The sequence below is a fragment of the Oryctolagus cuniculus genome, chromosome 4 (assembly GCF_964237555.1).
Source record: "Oryctolagus cuniculus chromosome 4, mOryCun1.1, whole genome shotgun sequence".
Classification (NCBI taxonomy): Eukaryota; Metazoa; Chordata; class Mammalia; order Lagomorpha; family Leporidae; genus Oryctolagus; species Oryctolagus cuniculus.
The window spans coordinates 119,536,084-119,560,891 of NC_091435.1; the positions used below are offsets into that span (position 1 = coordinate 119,536,084).

Here is a 24,808-nt window from a genome sequence, read left to right on the forward strand (position 1 = left end):
TATTAATGTCCTAAGCATCACTCCAACTACAAGAGGCTATCTCTTTTAGTATATTAATTTATTTGCACTGGAAGCTGCCTAGTTTTATTATTAATGGGCCTCCTTCACTTAGAGAGGAGAGCTGTCAGTCCAGGTGAGGTGAAGCATGGCTGTGATAAAGTTTTTCAGCAAGGCAAATCATTTTCCTCTCTGCAAAGAGTGCAGCAAACTGCCAGAGCAGGAGCCAGCAACAGAATCATGACCATGATTTAGATATGAATATTTATACAGTGCCAACTAAGTCTTGGACTTAGCTGTTACTGTCTAAGCTTGGTTTTATCACATACCAGTTTTGATCTTTTATTCACCTCTATGATTTTCAGATAACCTTCAAGTTACCTCAAATGATTTTGTTTTTTTAAACATAAGGACACCTCTTTTTTTTTAGAATACCTCTTTTTAAATTAAGTACCTAATTGGTATATAATTAAAATTGTTAATCAATTTTATTTGTTTGAAAGGCAAGGAGACAGAGACATAGAGGATCATCCATCTACTGGTTTGTGGGGAGCAACTCGGACTGGACTAAGTTACTTGAATTAAGACTTATTCTATGCATCTGCTCTCCCACAATATGGCGCAGGGAGAGGAGTAAACAGCTTCTACACAGCTGCCTCCAGTTCAACCAATAAACAGCAGGACCTGCTCCTGATTGGAGGAGAGCAGCGTACTCGGCGTGTGGGTAGCAGAGTTGGGATTGGTGGAAGAGGACTATAAAGGAGGAGAGAGACAATATGCACCAGGAACATCTAAAGGGAACACCTGAGGAACATCTGAGCAGCCCCTGCGGAAGTGGGGAAAGTGGCAGGGGGGCCTGCCCCTCCACGGAGGTGGAGGGACGGCAGCCAACCCGGGAAGAACCAGCAGCAAACCCGGGGAGGGCCGAGCAGACGAAAGAACAACGCAGGGTCCTGTGTCGTTCCTCCACGAAGAGGGGGAGCGACACTGGTTTACTCCCCAAATGCCTGCAACAACAGGGGCTGGGCCAAGGCAAAGCCAGGAGCCAGGAAATCAATCCAGTCTCTCACATAGGTAGAAGAGGCCCAGTTTCTCAGTCCATTGCTTCTGCCTCCCAGGATGTGCATTAGCAGAAAGCTGGAATTGACAGTGGAGCCAGAACTTGAACCCACACACTCCAATATGGGGTGCAAGTGTCAGAAGCAGCATCTTAACCACATGAGCTTTAAATGCTATGAGGATTGAAAAGACAACACAAATTTTCTATGAACTTGTTATATTTTATTCTCCTATTTTTTCCCATCTGCAGCAAAAAGGCTTTGATAAGGAAGAAACAGATGTGCCAGGGATTTGTCAACAAAAAGAAATAGTGGGTCATATAACAGTCTTGGTGAAAATGCCTGGCTCACAGGCGGGGATGGCAGTCACGGCTTGGCTTAGCTAGTGATTAAATACATCGGGGTGAAGAAACTTTTATCTGCCAAGGGCTATCCAGAGACTTACAACATCATTTGTTGGCCATATGAAGTTACCAACTTAAAAATTAGCCTGCTATGGATCTGTTGAATTTCAAGTCCCACCTACACTTGCATTGGCAGGGCCGACAAAATGATGTCATGGACCTTAAGTGGTAGGCTAGATGTTTCCCACCCCTGAAATACATCATTCAGACACACTTGATTTTCAGCAAAGGACCAGTACAATAACACACATCTGAGCTTGCACTTGGCCTGGAGCTGTGTGGTAGCTCCTTTCCAGATACTCTCAGCAGCCCCCAGTCTCACCTCCTGGTGCTCATGCCCTTGTATAATCCCCACCCCTTGAATCCTTAACAGTCTTATACCTGCTTTTGAACAATAGAATATGGCAAAGCAAACATAAAAAAAGCTACACAACTTTTGAGCCTCATTATTTTTAAGATTTTATTTATTTATTTGAGAGGTAGAGTTATATATAGAGAGAAAGACAGATGGAAAGGTCTTCCATCCGTTGATTCACTCCCTAAATGGCCGCCATGGCTAGAGCTGAACTGATCTGGAGCCAGAAGCCAGGAGTCAGGAGCCAGGAACTTCTGGGTCTCCCACACAGTTGCAGGGACCCAAGCACTTGGGCTAACCTCCACTGCTTTCCCAGGCCAAAGCAGAGAGGTGGATCAGAAGAGAAGCAGCTGGGACTAGAGCCAGAGCCCATATGGGATGCCGCACTGCAGGCGGAGGCTTAGCCCACTATGCCACAGCACTGGCCCCCTTGCTTCTGTCTTGTGGCTTCTCTTTTGGACTCTTACAATGCTCTCTGATGAAATGCAGATAAATCAGCAGTGGCAAGAGTACAAACTAATTCGTCCATGCAAATAAAACGCCTACAGCATAATCATTGACTTGGACTGATTTACCTAAAATTGTCATTTTTTTTGAAAATTCGAGATACAGGTTACTTGTTTAAAACATTACACTTGTGTGTGGATAGATGATGCCCTTTGAGAGCTCTCTTGTAGAAGACGAGACAGTCATTGTTAAATGGAAACAACCAGCTAGAACTCTTGTTCCAGCAGAACTTAACCAGCTTATAAACTCACCCTCACAGATACTCATATGTCCAAGACCAGTTGACCACAGGCAGAGATTTCAGGCAGGACACACATAGTGTTACTTATTCTTGATTTATATCTGTTATTAGAATGGATCTGGGAGTTTACACCAAGTATACCAGGACATTATTCCTAGAATTCAACAAAGCTTAAAACACACATCACAATTCCTTGTAGAAAGCATGGTTACTTCTGGCAGAATTATCCACAGGAACTCTAAAGCAGACCAAACTCCACAGAGTAGAGCTTTACCAGTCTTTGAATAAAGGTAGCATTTAACTCAATTTACCAGACATTCTGACACAACTGCTGCTAGGTGATCTGAAGTAGTAAGTGCCAGAATAATCCCGATGATTATTACTCTATCTATGTAGCTGAATGAATTTGTCTTCAAAGACTCACAACTGATGTTCACAATACCTTGTACTGAAAGCTCACAGCTACTCAATGGAGAAGGGACAGGTTATTAGTAATTTCTTCCTTAACAATGCCAATGGTCCTCCAGAAATGCTCTGTTTGTAGAGTTGCTCTTCATCACATCCTCTTATTATCTTCCCAGCATTTAAGATCCCAAGAAATGATCTTGCTTATCTCCCTCTAAGAATATGAATCTTAAGATTGCCCTTGTCTGTCTTAATCACTGATCTGTCCCTTGTGCCTGTTAACAAGGACTTGTATAGTTGAATGACTCAAAGACACCCTAACAAACTGGTTTTCATACTCATAGCTGGCCATATTGGCCCATCCATCAACCTTTGGAGACGCTTCACCATGAGTGACCTCTCACAGGAGTGACATTTTTCTTGTCTGCACATCATTCTTATATAACCTCCATTCTCCTTGCAGGGAGTGATGACTTTTTCTTCCAGAGACTTCCAGTCTCCACCTGACATGCTAGTCACTACCCACAAATGCAAACATTTTCATAATTCTTTATAGTGAAGAAATCAGGAGGAGTCCTCCTTATCCTAGTGAGCATTAATACTGGGATGACTAATATTATGTATTCAATATTTCATATTCTCCCTGAGGGAAAACAGTATGAAAAGCCTCATGTAACCTATGAAGAATTCTCACCATCAAATTAAGTCTCTAAACCTTCCTTCCAGCTGACCAGAAATCTGAGAGCTAAAGGACAAAAAGGGGCAGATGAATTGGGAAACTTTAAAAAGTTAATACCATGAAAACAGAAAAGGTAGGGGACTGTCCTATATTAAAAGAGGTAAACATAACAAATGCAATGTATGAATCTTGATTGGATCACTTTTAGAAAGCTGATGTATCAGACTTGTTTTGAGAATTAGGGACATCTGGATGTGTACTAAATAGTAGATAATGTTATCAACTTGTTGTTTCTTACTTGTGATAATGGTGTGGTGGTTGTGCATAAGAATGTCATCTTAGGAAGTGCAGGCTCAAGTATTTAAGAGAGGGAAAGCAATCCTGGTAAACTGTTAACCGGGTTGAATCTTGGTGGCCACTGAACTGTTCTTTCAGTTTTTATGAGGTGATGTGGGGGCCAAGCTCTTCACAGTCCCACAACCAAGTGACCAGAATGAAGAATTGTTTCAGACAGCACTATTTCAGGGGTGCCTATTCAAAACGGGAAGTGTTGTTGCTGAGTAAAGCAACCACCTCCAACCAAAGACCAGTACGCATCCAGTCTCCTGCGTCTTAAAGCCGCTCTACTCCGCCCAGGAAGCCCTGGATGGGGACGATCCGGGGTGAGGCAGACCGTCTTGGACTGGCCAGATCAGAGGACAGCTGCGGGAGCAGTTCCCGAGGGAGCCTGGCATATCCCTACCGCTCATTCCCGGTCAATTCAGGAAGGAGAACCAGCATTTCCTCTGAGAGCGCAAAGAACTCCTCCCAAGGGTTCCTCTTTCTTAACTAGCTCGGTGTGGAGATCAACAGGGAAATCACTCCGGGGCTGCCTCCAAGTGGTGCATCTGTACAGCTCGGAAAGATGGCAAGACGGAAAAAAAAACAAAACGGGTCTCTCACCGAGATCCTCGCCCTGCCGGCCTCAGCCTAACTCCAGGGCGTTCGGCACGCCGGGTGACAGCGAGCATCGAGAACGCGCGCCCCGGAGAGCTGTCCCGGGCGCGCGCGTGCGAGCGAGCGAGCGAGCGAGGGGCGCCGGCAACGGCCTCGGCGCGTGGTCGGAGCGCGCCGGGCCGTGCGTGCGACTGCAGGCAGCCTGCGTGTGCGTGGGGGGGAGGGAGGAAGGAGCGCCGCCCGCCGCCCGCCTCTGAGTGCCCGTCGCGCGTGGGGTGAGGTGAGTGTGAGGCAGGGGACCTGGTGCCGGGGGCCGGGTGTGGCCCCGGGACCGGCCTTTCTCGGAACTCACCCTCCTAGGGGAAGCTGAACCTGCTTGGCGGGGCCGGGAGGCGCCGCCCACTCCCTCTTCTGCCCCTCATCCGGGGTCGCCCTGCTGCTCCGGCTCAGCCGCCTGCAGCTCCCGGCTCCCGTGAGCGCGGGGTAGGGGCATAGTAGCGCCGTGGGCGACGCGGAGGGCCCCCGGGGCGCGTGGCGGGCCCAGGCCGCGGTTGCAAGTTGTCCCCTGTGCCCCGCCCCTCCCCGCCCCACCCCAGGGAGCCGTGCTTGCCTTCGCACCGCCCGCGCGGATCCGCCAAGAATCCCGGAGGAGCTGGGGACGGTGTGGGGGTATTGGAGGACCCGGTCGGTGTGTGGGGCAAATGCGTTCACGCGGCGCCGGAAAAGGCCCGCCCGGCGTGAGTGGTGGGACGGTACCTCGCTGGGAGGAGGGCTTGGGGGAGTGGGGGTGTGGATCTAAAGCCAGGAATTGGGCAGAAGGAGGCAACCCCAGGTGGCCAGGGAGGAGTGATTGACTAGAGGCATCTGAAAAGCAATCTTAAAGATGTAGTGGAGTCGCACTTTTCCAAGCAGAGAGGAAAGATGCCAGAAGCAAGCAGGGGTGGCTGTTGCATTTGGTGTTTCCCCCTTCTCTCTGATGGTCTAGGGAGCAAAGATTTGCTGGGCAGAAATAAGATGTTTTTTTTCCCTGTGTTTATTTTGCGCTCTAGAGTGCCAGCCCTGAGGACATGACTGCTTTGTTAGATAAAGCTATATCAAGGAGGTAACATGTGCTCCTTGAAGCTCTGAGTCATTAAGGAACAAACCCCAGAAGATTAAGGTAGATGATTCGAATTTCCAATCCCTTGTGTTTCTGACCCTGAAGACAAGGAATTAGCTAGGAAGAGGAGGCCATTTGCTCCTCCCCCTAGAGCATCCATAGTTAGAGGTAGTATGTATCAGTCTTGCCTGGCCTCTAGGAACTAAATCAGGAAGGGAGAGTGTTACTAGCATTAGGGTACCCTTTTCTCTACCATGGCCCTTTGGAGTCATAAGGAAACGTAAAGGTGGAAGATACTAGATTTTATTGATGTACATCAGTGGTATTCCATGGGCTAGAACAAACATTTCCAAATTATGTACCCATTTGAAAATAACATTTGATTAGGCATTCTATAGTTACTTGTTTTGTATTACCTTCATTTTTTTTTACAAAGGCAGAGTTGAGTAGCTGAGCTGGGTATTGAAGAGAAAATATTTATTTATTTTTAAACTTTTATTTAGTAAATATAAATTTCCAAAGTACAGCTTATGGATTACAATGGCTTCCCCCCCCATAACTTCCCTCCCACCCGCACCCCTCCCATCTCCTGCTCCCTCTCCCATTCCATTCACATCAAGATTCATTTTCAATTATCTTTATATGCAGAAGGTCAATTTAGTATATATTAAAAAAAGATTTTATCAGTTTGCACCCACACAGAACATAAAGTGGAAAATACTGTGTGAGTAATAGTTATAGTATTAATTCACATTGGATAACACATTAAGGACAGAGATCCCACATGAGGAGTAAGTACACAGTGACTCCTGTTGTTGACTTAACAATTTGACACTCTTGTTTATGGCATCAGTAATCTCCCTAGGCTCTAGTCATGAGTTGTCAAGGCTATGGAAGCCTCTTTGAGTTCGCCGACTTCGATCTTATTTAGACAAGGTCATGGTCAAAGAGGAAGTTCTCTCCTCCCATCAGAGAAAGGTACCTCTTTCTTTGATGACCCGTTCTTTCTACTGGGATCTCACAGAGATCTTTCATTTAGGTCCTTCTTTTTTTTTTTTTTTTTCCCCAGAGTGTCTTGGCTTTCCATGCCTCAAATACTCTCATGGGTTCTTCAGCCAGATCCGAATGCCTTAAGGGCTGATTCTGAGGCCAGATTGCTGTTTAGGACATCTGCCATTCTATGAGTCTGCTGTGTATCCCGCTTCCCTTGTTGGATCGTTCTCTCCCTTTTTGATTCTATCAGTTAGTATTAGCAGACACTAGTCTTGTTTGTGTGATCCCTTTGACTCTTAGACCTATCAGTGTGATCAATTGTGAACAGAAATTGATCACTGGGACTAGTGAGATGGCATTGGTACATGCCACCTTGATGGGATTGTATTAGAATCCCCTGGCACATTTCTAACTCCACCATTTGGGGCAAGTCCGATTGAGCCTGTCCCAAATTGTACATCTCCTCCATCTCTTATTCCTACTCTTATATTTAATAGGGATCACTTTTCAGTTAAACACCTAAGAATAATTGTGTGTTAATTACAGAGTTCAACCAATAGTATTAACTAGCACCAAAAAAATACTAAAAGGGATAAAGTATTAAGTTGTTCATCAACAGTCAGGACAAGGGCTGATCAAGTCATTTTCTCATAGTGTCCCTTTCACTTCAACAGGAAGAGAAAATATTTGTTAAATGTCCTTTTTTAAGAATTATTTTATTTATTTGAAAGAGTTACAGAGAAAGGTAGAGCCAGAGAGAGAGAGGTCTTCCATCTGCTGGTTCACTCCCCAAATAATAGCAATGGCCAGAGCTGAGCTGATCCAAAGCTAGGAGCCAGTAGCTTCTTCCAGGTCTCCCATGTGGGTGCAGGGGCCCAAGGACTTGGGCCATCTTCTACACTTTCCCAGGCCACAGCAGAGAGCTGAATTGGAAGTGGAACATCCAGGACTAGAACCAGTGCCCATATGGGATGCTGGCACTGTAGGCTGGGGCTTTAACCCACTGTGCCACAGCACTGGCTCCATAAATGGCCTTTTTGAGGAAAAAAGTTTGCCCATATGTTGCTGTGGATTCGTTCTGAGAGAAGTGTGGTGGGGGCAAGAGGCACAGAGTCACAACACAGATACCAGGAGTCAGGGGAAAGCGGGCTAGAGGTAAGCAGCCTGCAGACTTATTTATTTCAGTTGGTGCAGCAGCTTATATAGCTGAGGCAGCCAATCTGGTCAAGGGGCGGTTTATGCCCTAACCATTGTTATCATTGTTGCCATTTCCTGAGTAACTGACACTCGCTGGCCAGCACCATCTTGGCACAGCCTTCTCATTCCATCACATTTCCTCCTTTTCGTTTATTTTTGATCAACAGGAGGCATGATCCTTGTCCATACCATTTGGCCATACCATTTCCATGTGATCTCCATTTGTGGCTATGCCTGTCTTAGGTTGTCTCCCAGGGGGTCTTACTCGTCGTTGACTAATCAGCCCTCAAAACAGGAGACCACAGGAGTGCTTGCTCAGATGGGGGTAGGAATGAGGAACAATGGTAATAAGGAATGGCGTGACCACATGCAGGCTGTTGGCTGTTCGAATGGCTGACTGGAGCTAGTGGGGTAAAGATCAGTAGTGGATGTGGCTGCAGGCAGTACCTCAGGGCAGGATGATAGGACAGCAGCTTGACAGTCAGTAGCAGGTGTGTCTGCTAACAAGGCGTTCTCTCTGTCTTGTTAAACTGTTTCTGGTTGACTATCAGTTGCAGGCTTGATGTTTCTGGCTGGTACCCAAATGGGTTGTCCAGCATTCTCTGGAATGACACAAGCATATCCTTGGCCCTTGGTTAGCAGAAGCCTTTTTATGGGCGTTGGAATCCAAGGCCTCAATTCTGTGTCTGCTCCAACATTAAAGGAAAACATGCGGGTGGGATGGGGTCTGGGGGCTTCCCTGAGAGCCTGGGGTGCCCAGGGACTGCCACAAATGTGGGGATCCTCACTGGGTGTGGACGGGATGACCTTGCATGGGTTATCGCCTCAAGGTCATCTAAGTTCATCCCACAGATATTTGAGGGGTGGCTGACTAGGCATTGCTGCATTGTCTGCTGTCATGTCATTTTCACTGTCAGAGCTCTCTCTCCCCAAGTCATCAACTATTGCCTGTGAGGCAGCGGCCTGAAGTGACAGACTCTTATCACTCACAGATTCATTGTGCTTGGTAATCTGTGTGGGCTCCTGAAAGGGGATATGTTTTCCATGTTTCAGTGCTTAAGAGCGGTGCGTCACTGCCAAAGGAGACACCCACAGTACTGCTGACATAACAAAGCAAATTCCTAGCACTTCAGTGGCTGGTGGCATTCTGCAGGGGGTTCCCTATGCTAGACAAACAGACAGTGGTGTATTAGATTGTACATATGTGCTGTGTTTAGTGGGAGACTTCCTTGATTGGTTAGGTCAAGGCCGTATGCCCACACAGTGTCTCTGGAGCATCACCTCTCTCTCGAGTGAGAGAAGATGACTTGGTTCCGAATTCTGGAATGATCAGTCCCTTAGGTAAATTTGCCGGGCAAACCGAAAGTAAAGGAGGAGCCAAGAAGTGGCATTACGCCTCTGGGCTGTGTGTGCCTAACCTGGGGTCACTTAGGCTAAGGATAAGGACAAGGCAAGGGGCATAGGAGGGGGTTCTGTGCTTACCCTCACAGAATCAAACAGCACACAAAACACCGAGGAGCCTACTTGTTGAAATCAAGGGGAGACCTTGCCAGATCCAACACACTTTCTCTCAGCCACGTTGGGTGCCAGATGTTGCTGTGGATTCATTCTGAGAGGAGGAGCGTGGTGGGCACAAGAGGCGCGGAGTCATGACACAGACACTGGGAGTAGGGTGAACATGGGCTGGAGGCAAGCAGCTTGCAGACTCGTTTATTTCAGTTGGTGCAGCAACTTATATAGCCAAGGCAACCAATCTGGTCAAGGAGTGGTTTATACCATAACCAATCACTTCCTGTTGCCAGGCAGGCTCCTTTACCAGGTGGGTTCTGAAGCCATTTCTTGAGTAACTGACGCTTGCTTGCCAGCACCATCTTGGCATGGCCTTCTCATTTCACCACACCCATCTCAGGGATTGGACATGGATTTCTGCTAAACAACCAAGCCTTGCATTTTGAACAGCCTCTTAACAGGTGCTTGCATGGTGCGCAGCAGGCTAAAGCCCACCACCTGCAACAACACCAGCATCCCATATTGGAGCTCTGATTCCAGTCCTAACTGCCTTGCTTCCATTCCAGCTCCCTTCTAATGCGCTTGGGATTGTGAGTGTGTGTGTAAGTACTTGGGCCCCTGCCACCCAAATGGGAGACCTGGATGGAGTTCCTGGTTCCTATTCTGGACTGGCCTAGTCCTGGGCATTGTGACCATTTGGAAAGTGGAAGATCTCTTTCTCTAGCTATGTTTTTGTCTGTGTGTCATTCTTTCAACAACAAGAAAAGTTAGAACAAAAAAGCCCTGCTCCTGTTAAAACATTTCACAAGTCCCTGTCATCTACCTGCAGCATGACAGTGAGGCCTTAAACGTATCTTACCTGGAACTTTATTTGGCTGTGTTTTGGTTACAGACTTCATATTCAAAGGTGAAGGTATCTACTTTCTAGGAGGAAAAAAGATCATTGACTATCATCTCATGGTATTAAATAGCTCCTTCCTACATATTGATACAGGTTCTATAACTTATACCTTTATTGGGCATTAACACATTCTGAGAGTGAAAATTTCACTCAGCTTCCTGCTGTGGATTTTGATCACTAATTTGGAGATGTTTGAGTTTTAGGCTGCCTTATACCACCTTTCCATCTTTTCCAGGTAGGTTTCACTCATGAGGCTCAATCTCAAGCTTGGAATCTAGAACCTTCCACCATGTTCTGCACTAAGTGTCACCAACTTGAGGGCATCTTCCCCACTGCTGCCACAGCCTCTGACAAAAGTCTAGCATATCAAATGAGTGAATGAATGAAGTATGCCACATAACTAAAGGGAGGATAATCAGTAACATGACTTGAAAGGGAAGATTAGTGAAGATCAGTAATATTCCTAACTTACAATAGCAGTGGGAAGGATTGTTAACTAGAACAGTGGCCCTGTCCCCTTCTCCAGTGGTATGGCTGTTTGTAACAAAGCAGAGACAGAAAACCCAGCTTTTGGGTCATTTTTGCTGCTGTCCTACCTGACTTGTATGATCTTTGCTCCAGTTTTCCTAGCTTGCCTGACTTGGTCACTCTGGTGCCACTTCCCACTGGCTTCTGTGTCATCTGCTGCTCTCAGACTGCCCACACCTGAGTGCAAAGGTACATCCACTTTTGTTCGACTTTATTTGCTGCCCAGGAATCTTGAGGCTATGGGATTGGGTGTGAGGTTGGGTTCTAATGCAGGCACTGGGCTGTGGCAAAAGAAACATTGCATCTGGAGTTGAAGGCCTTGTATTTAGGTCCTGGTTTGATCCATACCTGGTCTGCACAGGTCCCTGAAAAATATGATTGAGAGTGACATTCATGTTGCAGGGTTGCAAAATACACTTTGTAAATTGCCATAGACTACTATAGACATCTATGATGCCCTGAATTTCACTTTGCCTTAAAAAAACCCCTGCTTAAAATCCCAGCATGTATTACAAATTATTAATGATGTTGTTGCTTGTTGTGAGATATAAGTCCTGATAGAGTAGAAGAAAAAAGAAAATTGCATTTGTGTCTTTCTTGAATCTTACTGCTTTAGGTTGGTCTTCATTTTCCTCAGACCAGAGACTCTGTGAGCCACAACCCAGATATCTGTAAAAGATTCCCAAATACAGGGATGTTTTACAGACAGGAAATAACTTTGTTGGCAAACAGTATATGTCTTATTTAAAAATGTCTTTAAAAATCCCTCAGCACACTGAGGCAGCAAGCTTCCATTCCCATCAGGCTTGAATGACAGATGTTCTTTTTTACATATTAAACTCATACTCAACCAAAATGTTAAGCTCTTTTTAGGTTGCTGTTGAAATATCTTACCTCTTGGAATACACCTGAGGGTGCTGCTGCTGCAACCAGCAGGGGTTACCAAGGCAGAGCTGGGAAATGGTAATGGAGCATAGATATTAGTACTCATTCTCTGCTGAAAATGTGTCTCCACCACAGAGACTGGTGTTCCATGTGGATTTTTTTTCTTAAGCCCTAAGAATACTACAGATTCAATCTTAAAAAGGTTATACAACATTAAAACCTTTTCTATAAGCTATGTTTTAAACACTGTAAATAACAAAGTGATGGACTGTTGGAGTTAGAAAGGACTTGGCAAGTTGTATAGAAGAATGTAAACTTCAGTAAGAAATTGACCTCTATGACACTGTTCACAGCCACTTGATGCTTTCCACTGATCTTGTGGTCTCTGTTGAAGCCTCTCATTAGTTTTTACCTCTGGGTTTCCATTTGCTTTTTGGAGTTCAAAATATTTAGCAGCATCTACCCTGGACTTCTAAGCTTTTCTTTTCCTCAGAACAGAACATCTCCAGGTCCTTCATCCAATCCTTGTAGACAGTAAACCATTCACCAACTGGATTACCACCCTGTAGCTTAAACCTATCTTGTCAGCCACTCTTAAAATGGAACATATCTGAGGATATGCTCCAGAAAATTCATGGAAAAACAGAATCAAAAGGTACTATTTTAGTATAAAACTTTTTTGAAATCCATGCTTATTTTATTCATGAGCTTTTTAAAAATCCTTCCTTTGTGGCTATGGAAGCTTTGTCTAGAAGTTTTTTTGTTTCTTGAGCCCAAGCATATATTGGGACTTTTTGTGTGTGTGGATGTGTACTGGGGGAGTGTTAGCTTGCAGAATTTCTGTCGGTGTTGTCACTCGTAAGTGCTTTCTGTATGTCAGATCCTCCAGTAGGTGCTGGGGACATAGTGGTGCACAAAAATAAAGATTATTTGTGTGCTAATGGAGCTAGGTGGGACCTGAGAGGTGTCCTATCTCAGTCACCTAAAGTTTTGGGGTTTTTTTTTTGTTTTTCAAAAATTTATTTACTGAGAGAGAGAGAGAGAAAGAAAGAAAGAAAGAGAGGCTCAGATATAGAGATCTTCCATTTGCTGGTTTACTTTCTAAAAGTCTATAAGAATCAGGTCTGAGCCAGGCTAATACCAGGAGCCTGGAACTCCTTCCTGGTCTCATATGTGGGTGGCAGGGACCCAAGTACTCGGGATATTTTCTGCTGCCATCTAAGGTACATTAATAGGAAGCCTGATCGGAGGTGGAGAAGCCGGGACTCAAACCAGCATTCCAGTATGGGATGCTGATGTTACAAGTAGTGGCTTAACCCACTATTCTACAAGGCTGACTCAGTTCTCTAAAGTTTTGGTAAGAAAAGCAACTCCCTGAATTCAATGACTTGCCATGGCCTGCTATTAGAATTAGAATCCTTATTTCCTGATTCCCCAGTTATTCCTTCACATCACTGTCTTTCTTCATAGTGAACATGTACTCACTGAAAACTTGAGATCTGTTTTTACTGCTGTTAAAATGGCCCTCCATCCTGCTCTTGTGCAGTTGGTTTTTTGAATTCTGATATAGAAGAATAAATTTGTTCACATCAGATTTTACCTTGCTTTATCCTTATTCTGGTTTGTTGAAGACTTCTTGGGTTGTAATTACATCTTATAGTGAATTTATTGTGTTTTTTTTAACCTGATTTTCTTTTTTTTATTTTTCCTTTAAAGGTTTATTTATTTGAGAGGCAGAGTTACAGACAGGGAGAGGGAGAGAACAGAGAGAGAGGTTTCCATCCACTGGTTCACTCCCCAAAAAGCCGCAATGGCCAGAGTTGGTCCAATTTAAAGCCAGAAGCTTCTTCTGGATCTCCCAGATGGGTGCAGGGGCCCAAACACTTGGGCTATTTTCCATTGCTTTCCCAGGCCATAAGCAGAGAGCTGGATTGGAAGTGGAGTAGCTGGGACTCGAACCAGGGCCCATATGGGATGCCAGCACCACAAGCAGAAACTTTACCTAACATAACACGGCACCAGCCCTCACCTGCTTTTTCTTGTCTGCAAAATTGGATAAGGCTACACTCATTTGTCTTTAATAAGAAATACTAAGTGAAAAAAGGTGAAAGATAGTCTTATAATTAAACTGTAGAGATTTTCTCCCAAGTTGACAAAGATGTTCCAGTCAATTTGGAATATAAGTGAGATATCAGGTCCATGGCTGTTTTGGTCAGTACTATATTCTTGGAGTACAGCACAATCCCAAAAGTGTGTGTTGAGCAAATAACTATATGAAGAATACCTTATGCCTTGGTTATGATGGATTGCCCATTTTGGAACCATTTAGCTGCTGTCATTAGACTCCCATTTTCCTCAGGACCTTTCAGTGCCCTGTCCTCTCCGTAGGAGCTTAGTCTTAGAGTGTTATCTGAGGCTTTCCTTGATCTGGTAGAGGAACCCTGTTGAAATGGGAATGAGATTACTAAGATGGGGTATTTTTAATGAATCTTTGCTAGCTCCTGATAGTCATTGTTTTTGACATCTAAGTGTTCATTAAGTCACCAACTTATTCAGGGTTGCATGGGGTATTCATTCATTAATGTTATTCCATTTAGCAATTTCTCCATTGCTGAGAAGTGACCTTGGAGGAGAAGGCTTGCTGAGACCCATCTGGGATGATTTGTATGTAGGCTGCATCTGGCTCAAATTCTTTATCTTTCTGAGGAAAAACTGGTGCTACCTTACCTGGAGAAATGTGTGAAGATGCTGGATCAGCAAGATAAAACAAGCTAGGATGGAAATGTTGTTGAACAACCATCATAGATTCCTCTTGTCAAGTGAAGACACTTGGATTCTGGAGCCAATCTCCAAAACTCAGACTGTCAGTTAGAAGATACATGTTATGAAAATGATGTGTACTTCATAAGGTTGTTTTTTATCATTTTGAGTTTTCAAAATGGTCAGTTCTTCATTACTGTAACAAAATGTCTGAGGCTTGGTACTTTGTTAAGAAAAGAAGTTTATTTAGCTCACAGTTTTAGAGGCAAAAAGTCCAAATGGCTTCAGCTGGTCGTTGAAGGCCTCCTAGCTGGAGTATGTATGAGAGACAGATCACATGATATTGCATGTGTAACCTCTGGGTTCTGTCTTCTGGTAGAGCCAACAGTTTTCAGTCATGGGAGCCCCACCCTCATGATTTACCTAATCCCAATAATCTCCCAAGGCCCTACCTCTAAACTCCATACTCGGATTAAGTTTCTACCCTTCAAATACCTCACAATGGGGATTAAATTTCAACAGGAGTTTAGGAAGGGACAGACTACGGCAATCATCAAACGAGCAGAAAGATGAAAACTGCTTATTACAGTGCCAAGACCAAGGAAAGACCCTTGCTAGAATTACAGAGAGAGAGAGGAGTGTGAAAACATTGGATAAAGTAGAAAGCAAGTTCTTTTTAATATAAGCTGTTGTTTGCCCTGACAGATATTTCATTTTTAATTTTAAATTAAGCAGATATACTGATTGTCATTCATTCATTCAGTAAATAAAATTTGATTCCCTTTTATATGTCCAGCTGTGTGCTCTAAGGTAAAGAGAATGTAAACCTTACCAGATATGCACAATCATCAAGTAAAGTAGCCTGACGCCCTTTGGATACTTGCATTTCAGTTGGAAAAGGTTCAGGTACTTTGTAGCTATCCTCCATATGCCAGAAGAAGTGTAGGACGTTGGATAATACAGTTATTCCCAAGTTATGTCCGGCTGTAGGAACACTATGGGGCAGTGTAGCATTAAAAAGCTAACTTAAGTTGAATCCACAGAATTTAGCAGGGCTGAATAATCCATAGGCAGCAAAGCACTCTCAGCAGAGGTAGAATAATCAGAAACTTATTTACAATTGAAGAGAAAGAAATAGGCAGTTAAGATTTGAACATCACCAGTCAAGGGAAAGATGCCAATGCCTGAAGTTATTAGGGCTGGAGAATCCTGGAGTAGCTTCTTCAGGGTCCAGATTAGGAGTTCCCAGGCAGAGTTTCCACTCCACAGGTGAAATTCCAAAGTCTCTCCCTCTTAAGTTCCCTTAAAAATTATTCTAAACAAAGGTGACATGCATCCAGAAGTCCTTGTGTAACGAGGTAGGTGTCCATTCTCCCAGGAACTGGCTAGGGACCTGGGGGAACACACATCCATCTTTGCTTCATAAATAAAAACAAAACTTGGTTTTTCCAATAGGGCAGCCAAGGCCACAAGAAAAAATAGCACATATAGCTCTAGGTTTTTCAGTATATGGCACAAAGAAGGCAAAAAGAAGGAACATGAGAGAGAGGAGCATTATGCAGGGAGTCATCTGGACTTCTACCAAGAGTGCTAAGGACTTGCATCTGCAGGGTAGCAGGACATCAGGCACTTGAAGATTGAAGAGGAAGCAGAGTCCTTGGACTCCATAAGAAGGCTTACTTAGAGGAAGATGGTGGACTCAACAGGATTTATTTTCATATTTAGCTGTATTTTAGAGTATCATATAAGACAAATTTGGGAGGTAGCAACAGAGTTTGCAAATGGATATAGGCAAATCAGAATAAATTAGAGGAAGTATGCAGTGTGAACTTAAATAATAACAGCAGTATCATCTGCTTAGCTCCTGCTATGTGCCAGCCCTCTCTTAATATTTGGTACCCATTATTGCATGTAGTCATCACTACATCTGTGAGGAAGGTAGTGTTGTTTTCATTTTACAGATAACTGAAGGTCAAAAATGTTAATACCCAATTGGATATACAGTGCTTCTCCAACTTGTAAATGTCCAAGTATCTCCTTGGGATTTAGTTAAAAGTATCATTTCTGACCAGATGGTCTAGGGTGGGAACCAAGGCTCTGCATTCCTAATGGGTTCCAGAGGTACCCAAGCACTGTACTCTGGGTCTAGGGCAGCAGAGTCACCCCACCACTTTCTAAGATTGCTTTATTTGGTCTGGGGTCAGCCTGGAATCCAGTGGTTTTCATGGTCTCCAGATTGTAATATGCACAAAGTGAATTGAAGAGGGTGCAGCGGTTAGAGAGAGAAAAGTCAAGCATTGGTCGGATATCGCTGGTTATGTTGGTTTCTGCCAACCTCAAGCAGTTGTGGTGGGTTGTGAAAATAATTAGATATTCAATTGAGTCAATTGAATCCTGGAGTTTTATATTGCTTTGCTTATGAATTAATGTATTTAGTTTGAGAAAGTACTACCAGGGAAATTTCCCTCAAGGATGTAAGACTTTTTTCCCCCTTTATAAGGAATCAGATACAGGACTTGATTGATGTGTGTAATTATGACTTGTATAGACTTAATATGCCCAGGATCTTTTCTAGGCAGTTAGAATTTCCACCCCCTTTGCAGTATTTTTTCTGTTACACGGTAGAAATTTTGGAGTGTTGCACAGCTGGCAGTGCTTTGGTAATTATCCTTAAGAGATATCAGGTTTTTTCTTTGAATGACTTGAGTCTGGCATGGTTGGGTTTAAAATTTAATTTTAAATTTTGTTTTTTTCCTTTTTGGCACTTTTAGAATGAGAATGAACAGAATCAGTGTAGCCTATTAGAATAAGATATCTGAGGAAAAGTAACAGTAGTATAACAAATTCATGAGTTTATGTTTGGATTTTTGGATTCAGTTTATTCTTTGAAACATTTATTACATGGATATAAGTACATTGCCAAAACTCTGGCACAGTATTAATATACCATTGAACACCTGCCATGTGCTAGATACGGGGGATGTGGTCATGAACAAAATAGGTCAGATCTTTTCCCTCTCCCAACCTCACCTTTCTTGAAGGAAGTAGACAACAAAGAAGTAAACAGGTTTTTTTTTTTTTTTTTTTTTTTTTTTTTTTTTTTTTTTTTTTTTTAATTTCAGATTGGGTTAGTTGCTGAGAAGGGGATAACAAGGAATATAATAGAAAATATAAACTGGAGACTACTAGACATAAGCGATCAGGGAAATACTCTTCTAAGTGACATTTTGCTGTGACTTGAAGCATGAGAAGGAGCCAGCCTTCCAAGAACCAGAGTTTTGGACATATTCAGGGATCAGAAAAGAAGCCAGTGTGGCTGTAGTGGCTTTGGGAGGGAATACTGGTAGCACATGGAATGAGGAAAGGTGTACAGAGAGACTTGATAAATCTTCACAAAAAGTTAGCATTTTTATTTTTAAGCTTTTATTATCTCTTAGTGTTTCTTGTTTTCTGAATTTTTTCTAATGTATATACATTGGATTTGCAGTTATAAATATTTTATATTTTTAAAGGATTATATTTGATTTCCTTTTATAGAAAATAGCCAGCATTTTTGAACCCCAGGAAAGAATTTTAGGTTATTTTAACTTCACTAATTGTACCATTGCAGAATCTCTCTTTTTGCTTCTCTGGAGTATTTGCTTTGAAACAGATTCTTTCCCCATCCCCATTTATTTTCTAGTGCCAAGCATGTTTTTGATTTAAAAAGGCATGTATTTGTGTGATTAGTTATTAGTTACTCTTCTTGTAAATACCTTGTATTTTGGGTTTTCACAGTGGAAATCTTGAGTCTATATAAAGACAGTAGGGCTGGGCACTGCTTGACTGTGTCAGGGTTCAATGGCCTTGCGAAACTGAAAACGCTTCCAGGGCAACTCTGGTCAAAGGGCTCCATAGGAGAGGAAGCATAGGGACAGTCAGCAGACTCCCTAGGAAGTAGGGCTAAGAATCTGAGATTTGGAGTCCTCTTTGATTTTATCTCCACCAGTTACTAATCTGTGACTTGAAGCAAATTATTGACTCTTCCTACACCTTAGTTTCCTTGACTGTTAAAATGATAGCAGGAAAGGTTTTAAAGCACCCTAATTCCTGGGTGTGTGATGAAGATTATAGGAGCTGGTGCCTGGGAGCAGTTACTGTTGCTCTCCCCACAGCAGCTGGCATGCACTCTGAAGTATCCTGTGAGTGATACAAGCATGGCCAACTAAACTGCTGTGGTTTCATCCTAAAAGAAAAGTGCCCAAGTTGTAAGATGAATTGCTAGAGTGAGCACTCCTGGAGCCTTCTCTCTGGAGTCAAATAGATGACCAACACCTAGAAATGCACCTCAGCCCCTCCCAATTTTATTTCCACCCTCCCAAGGGCTTACCAGTGTCCTGAATTCTAACATCATATATTTGCCTGCTTTTTAACTTTTATAAAGATGGACTCATGGTGTCTGTTCTTTGTAGGTCTTGCTACTTTTGCTTGACAGTATGGGAAGTTCTCCCTGATATCATGTGAAATGGTAGTCTGTTAATTTTTGATAACATAGTTAATGTAAATTTAGCTCTTACGTTGTGGGTGAATTTTGCTTCCATGTTGAGTCTTGAATAATATGTGCTTATGAACTTTCTTGCACGTTTTAGGGATTGGAGCTCAATCAGAAGGATTTGGGCTGCCTTCACCCCAATACATTTCTTGATATTCTTACATACATGCATATTAATGTTGGTTATTCTGCCTAGGAGTAGAATTGGTGTGTTAAGAGGGACATGAATGTTCAACCTTAATGAATAAAAAGAAAACGTTTTCCAAAGTAATTGACTAATTTATATTTAGTCCAAACTAATTAAAGTTGTATCAGCTTAATCATTTTCAGACATTAGTCTCTCAATTCAGTGAATATAGAGATTTCTTAGGACAGAATTTCCCAAAGTGTAGCACATTGGTCTTGCCATAGGCTCTGAGAATTAACATAGGTTCTTTGTTCAGATAAATTTAAGAAACATTGTATATTATATCTCTTTATCAGAGAATGTACCTTAATATAGTAAAAACTCTGAGAATTCCTCTTTTAAAAAATAATAAGGCAGGCATTTGGCATACCATTTAAGATGCTACTCCCAAGCACATCCCATATTTCAGTGCCTGCTTCAAACCCTGTCTTAGCTCTGGATTCCAGTTTCTTACTAATGCGTCCCTTAGGAAGTAGCAGGTGAAGGCCCAAGTACCTGGGTTCTTGCCACCCATGTGCTTGACCCAGAATGAGTTCCTCTGTCTCTGGAACATGACATAAATGTTCCTGACCTTTGTGGGCATCTGGGGAGTAAATCAGATGGCAGATACCTATCTGTCTCTCTCTTTCTTCCTCTCAGATAAATAAATTTTTAAAAATGATGTTTGTTTGAGTGAGTTCCAGTTGTTTTGGTCCACAAGGTGCTTTTGAGCCTGTCACACTTGTTAGTAAGACAGGTGGATGCTGCCTGTGAATGAACTGGGGCTGTGCGAAGAGGGTAGTGGGAAGACGGCAGCATCATCTGCTGTGGTAAAGCTCTAACTAAGGCTTAGTAACTGAGAATGGTAGTTCCATTTGATGGTTGAAGCACTGGTGCATTTAATCTGGAAGTTTTTAACTTGTTTGTCTCTAGAGGTTTTATAAGAGGTTTCCTAGTGTTTAAAATGTTTATTCAGCTATTGTGGGTCTACTCCTAAATCAACAGGGAATGACTTGTCGCGTACAAAACATTACACTCAACTTGTGAGAGAAGATGTTGTTTGCTTAATAGAAACCATTTATAATGTAATTGGTGACTGCATGTGTAGTTAATATAATCATGAGGTTTATCATTTATACAATGGAAATTACTTTTAAAGTATAAATAGAACTTATTTCTTGACTATATGAAATTATTAAAGAAATCAATAATAAAATAATAGTCTACTTCTTTGTTGGACCCTTAAAATTTTTTTTCTGTTCATCAGTTACAAGTTTTTTTTGCCCCTATCTGGGGCATAAGATCTAGAACAATGTCAGGGGGGCCGGCACCATGGCACAGTAGGTTAATTCTCTGCCTGCGGCACTAGCCTCCCATATGGGCGCCGGTTCTAGTCCTGGCTGCTCCTCTTACAATACAGCTCTCTGCTATGGCCTGGGAAAGCATTAGAGGATGGCCCAATGTCGCTCCCCCTCTTCGTGGAGGAACGACACAGGACCCTGCGCTGTTCTTTCGTCTGCTCGGCCCTCCCCGGGTTTGCTGCTGGTTCTTCCCGGGTTGGCTACTATCCCTTCCACCTCCGTGGAAGGGCGGTTCCCCCTGGCCGCTTTCCCCACTTCCGCAGGGGAGCAGCACACCGCCGGCCGGCTTTCTCGGGGGCTGCACAGGTGTTCCCCTTAGATGTTCCCCTTAGATGTTCCTGGTGCATGCCATCTCTCTCCTCCTTTATAGTCCTCCTCTGCCAATCCCAACTCGGCTGCCCACACGCCGAGTACGCTGCTCTCCTCCAATCAGGAGCAAGTCCTACAGTTTATTGGTTGAACTGGAGGCAGCTGTGCAGAAGCTGTTTTCTCCTCTCCCAGCGCCATATTGTGGGAGAGCAGATGCATAGTATAAGTCTTAATTCCAGTAACTCAGTCTAGTCCGGGTTGCTCCCCACAGCCCAAGTGCTTGGACCTCTGCACCCACATGGGAGACCAGGAAGACGCTCCTGACTCCTGGCTTTGGATCTGTGCAGTTCCGGTCACTGCAGCCATTTGGGGAATGAATCAAAGGAAGGAAGACCTTCCTCTCTGTCTCTCTCTCACTGTCTGTAACTCTACCTCTCAAATAAATAAAATATTTAAAAAAAAGAACAATGTCATGGTTCATGTCACCAACTATGCAGGTGCCCTAAGGAAGCAGACCACCTCCCACCATCAGAGAACAAGCCAGTTCCAGGTCTCAGGCCAGTTTGATTTCTATGACACACCCATATACATGTGGCATAAATAAGGAGGCTACTTCATTCAACCACTACATGTCTGTATTAGTAAGAATCACATAACTTCAAACTCCTGAATGCCCCAGACCTGAGCCACAGCCTGTGCTATGTCATCTGTGCTTTTCCCATCATGTCTTACAGGAATTGAGTTGGTGTTGTAATGTCTGATTTATAGTTTAAAAAGAAGGAACTTGAGAACTTAAGGAGCTTGCCCAGAGTCATACCACTAAGTATTGTGGTCAGGATTTAAGATATGTCTTCCAATTATGATATCCAAAATGTCTTTCCTGATTTTTATTTTTTGGATAGATTTAAAAATGCAAAGAAAACTATTAACATAAGAGAGCACCTAATAGTTCCATCACTTGGAATTAATTACTGTTGCAGCTAGCCTACTTTTCCCTTAAACATGTAAGTCTCTTTTGATCTTCCATAGAAATACTCACACTGTCAAAAATGTTGTATGTTTTCCTGTAGTTATTTTTTTATTTTTAAATTTTACGTAAGGTATACAAACTTCATGTATTTCATATAGAAAAATTTAAGAATATAGTGATTCTTCCCACCTGCACTCCAACCCTTCTTCCTCTCCCTCTCCTATTCCCATTCTTATTTTTTACAAAGATCTATTTTCAGTTAACTTTATACTCATAAGATTAACCTACTACACCAAGTAAAGAGTTCAACAAATAGTATGAATTAAAAAAACAGACAAAAAAAAAAAAAAAAAAACACTGTTCCTCAACATTCAAGACAAGGGCTATTCAAAATCCTCACATCTCAATGTGTCAATTTTACTTCCATAGATGACCTTTTAGGTACTGTATTAGTTACCAAAGATCAGGGAGAACATATGGTATTTATCTGTTTGGGAATAGTTTACTCACTAAGTATAATAGTTTCCAGTTGCATCCATTATTTTACGAATGATGGGATTTAATTCTTTTTTATAGCTTTGTAGTATTCCAATAGTGTATATAAACCAAAATTTCTTTATCCAAGCTTTAGTTGATGGATATCTGGGTTGATTCCATATCCTTAGCTATTGTGAATTGAGATGCAATAAACATGAGGGTACAAATAACTCCTTCATATGCTGATTTCATTACCTTTGGGTAAATTCCCAGGAATGGGATGGCGGGTCATATAGTAGCTCTATATTCAGATTTCTGAGGTATCTCCATACTGTTCTTCCACAGTAGCTGTAACAGTTTACGTTCTCACCAATAGTGGATTTTAGTATACCTTTTCCCAACATCCTGGCCAGCATTTGTTGTTTGTTGATTCCTGTATTAGGGCCATTCTAACTGGAGTGAGGTGAAACCTCATGGTGGTTTTGATTCCTACAGTTACATTTTTTTAAAGATTTTATTTTATTTTATTTGAAAGACAGAGTTACAGAGAGAGGTAGAGACAGAGAGAGAGGTCTTCCATCCACTGGTTCACTCCCCATATGGCTGCAACAGCCAGAGCTGCGCTGATCCGAAGCCAGGAGCCAGGAGCTGCTTCCAGGTCTCCCACGTGCACACAGGGGCCCAAGGACTTGGGTCATCTTCCACTGCTATCCCAGGCCATAGCAGAGAGCTAGATCAGAAAAGGAGCAGCCAGGACTAGAACCAGTGACTATATGGGATGCCGGTACTTCAGGCCAGGGCTTTAACCCACTGTACCACAGGGCCAGCCCAACAATTACTTTCAAAAATGGTTGTATATACATAGCTGTTTCTAAAAGCTCATTTTTTTGTGTGTTTGGTTTTAAAAATTTTATATAAATAATATTATATGTATATCATTATATAACATCATTTTTACTCAATTTTATTTTGGAGAATTATCGAGTTAATATAGATATATGAATGTATTTCTCTCATTTTATGAGGTATTCTCTTTGTTTATCTAGGTTTTCCCTACACAAAGGTCACAAATATTTTCTGCTATATTTTCCTGTAATAGTTTCCCTTTTTTATTTTTTTAAAAATAATAGTTCTTTTCTCTACATGGAATTTTATTTTGGAGGTTAAGATGAATGCAATTTTACTTTTCCCACACTTATTTCTGTATTATTTGTTGAATCCTTTCCCCATCAGTTTTTTTTTAAGGATTTATTTATTTATTTGAAAGCCAGAGTTACACAGAGAGAGGAGAGAGAGAGAGAGAGAGAGGTCTTTCATCCGATGGTTCATTCCCCAACTGACCACAATGGCTGGAGCTGCGCTGATCTGAAGCCAAGAGCCAAGAGCTTCCTCCAGGTCTCCCGTGTGGGTGCAGGAGCCCAAGGACTTGGGCCATCTTCTCCTGTTTTCCCAGGTCAGAGCAGAGAGCCGGATAAGAAGTAAAGCATCCAGGACTCCAACCAGCACCCATAAGGGATGCCAGCACCACAGCTAGCGGCATTACCTGCTATGCCACAGCACCAGCCCTCCACTTCAGTTTTTGATGCCACCTTTGCTTTTGATCAAGTTTCCTACATAAGTGTGGCGCTGTTTTTGGTGTTGCTATTTGGGGGAGTTAATCTGTTTTCAAACTGTTTTGTGCTCATTACTTTATCTCTGCCATATGAATTGGTAACACCCAATCCACTGACCTCAGCCTCATTCTTTGCTTTTAAAGTTGTCATGGTTATATTAGATCAGTATTTCCTGAGAATTGTGGGCTCCATTGTCAGCCATCTTTTAAAATAATATTATTCTGATTAATTTGGGGAAGTAGAATCTTTACATCTTCTCTCCTCTGTTTATTAATATCAGGTTTTTTCTCTATTTAGAAAAATTTTCTTAGTATTTCTCTTCTGTACATCAAGATCCTGCACATTTTTTATTAGCTTTACTTGATACTATACAGTTTTCTTGGTATTGTGTTTTTCATTAGGTTTTTTTAATGTTTCTGAATTATATATTGCATTCATACCCAGTATCTTGGTAAACCTATTTGTTCTTTTATGTTATTTTTTCTGTGGAGGTGATTATATGCTATAAAAATAATGACAGGTATTTTTTCTCTCTTTAAGGTTTTTATTTTTATTTTTTAGACTGTATTTCCCCAATTTATTGATTAGTACATCCTTTAGTAAGGCATATAAGTTAAAATTGACATAATTTCCTATTTCTTAACCTAGAAACTTTTTATTTTTTAACATAGGAACTTTTTATTTAAGTTATACAAACTTAATGCATTTCATATATACAAATTTAGGAACATAGTTATTCTTCCCACCTGTATTCCCACCCTTCCTCCTCCTCCCTCTCCTATTTCCATTGTTATTTTTTTTACAAAGATCTATTTTTAATTAAATTTAAACTCATAATATTAACCCTACACTGAGTAAAGATGTCAACAAATAGTATGAAATTAAAAAATGCTATTCCTCAACATTCAAGACAAGTGATGTTCAAAA

At 42.3% G+C, this 24,808-nt stretch overlaps 1 protein-coding gene across 6 annotated transcripts in view; it reads left to right on the plus strand.

Annotated features, from left to right (window-relative positions):
• The first annotated feature begins 4,209 nt into the window (after nt 1-4,209).
• Nucleotides 4,210-24,808, plus strand: part of B3GALNT1 (beta-1,3-N-acetylgalactosaminyltransferase 1 (Globoside blood group)) — a 41,248-nt gene continuing 20,649 nt past the window's right edge. For 2 of the 6 annotated variants that reach the window (XM_051859093.2, XM_051859098.2), the window contains exons 1-2: nt 4,210-4,862; nt 10,903-10,998. The gene's annotated coding sequence lies outside the window, so the exon portion shown is untranslated. Of the gene's footprint in view, nt 4,863-4,919; nt 5,055-5,183; nt 5,320-10,902; nt 10,999-24,808 lie in introns of those variants that run through there. The other 4 variants (XM_051859092.2, XM_051859100.2, XM_051859094.2 and 1 more) reach the window with 3 other exon arrangements.